Below are 521 nucleotides of genomic sequence, written 5' to 3'. Positions count from 1 at the left end.
TATTGGGATACCGACGATCGAATCTCGGGCAAGTAACATACCGATTGACAAAGGGAATTGTATACGGGGTTGCTTAAATCCTCGACATCGTGGTTCATCCGATGAGATCATCGAGGAGCATGTGGGAGCCAACATGGGTATCCAGATCCCGCTATTGGTTATTGACCGGAGAGCCGTCTCGGTCATGTCTGCATGTCTCCCGAACCTGTAGGGTCTACACACTTAAGGTTCGGTGACGCTAGGGTTGTATGAATATGAGTATGCAGCAAACCGAAAGTTGTTCGAAGTCCCGGATGAGATCCCGGACGTCACGAGGAGTTCCGGAATGGTCCGGAGGTAAAGAATTATATATAGGAAGTGGTGTTTCGGCCATCGGGAGAGTTTCGGGGGTCACCGGTATTGTACCGGGACCACCGGAAGGGTCCCGGGGGTCCACGAGGTGGGGCCACCTATCCCAGAGGGCCCCGTGGGCTGAAGTGGGGAAGGGACCATCCCCTGGTGGGCTGGTGCGCCCCCCCCCC

Source organism: Triticum aestivum, chromosome 6B (genome assembly GCF_018294505.1).
Source record: "Triticum aestivum cultivar Chinese Spring chromosome 6B, IWGSC CS RefSeq v2.1, whole genome shotgun sequence".
NCBI lineage: Eukaryota > Viridiplantae > Streptophyta > Magnoliopsida > Poales > Poaceae > Triticum > Triticum aestivum.
This window is presented reverse-complemented; position numbering follows the sequence as displayed.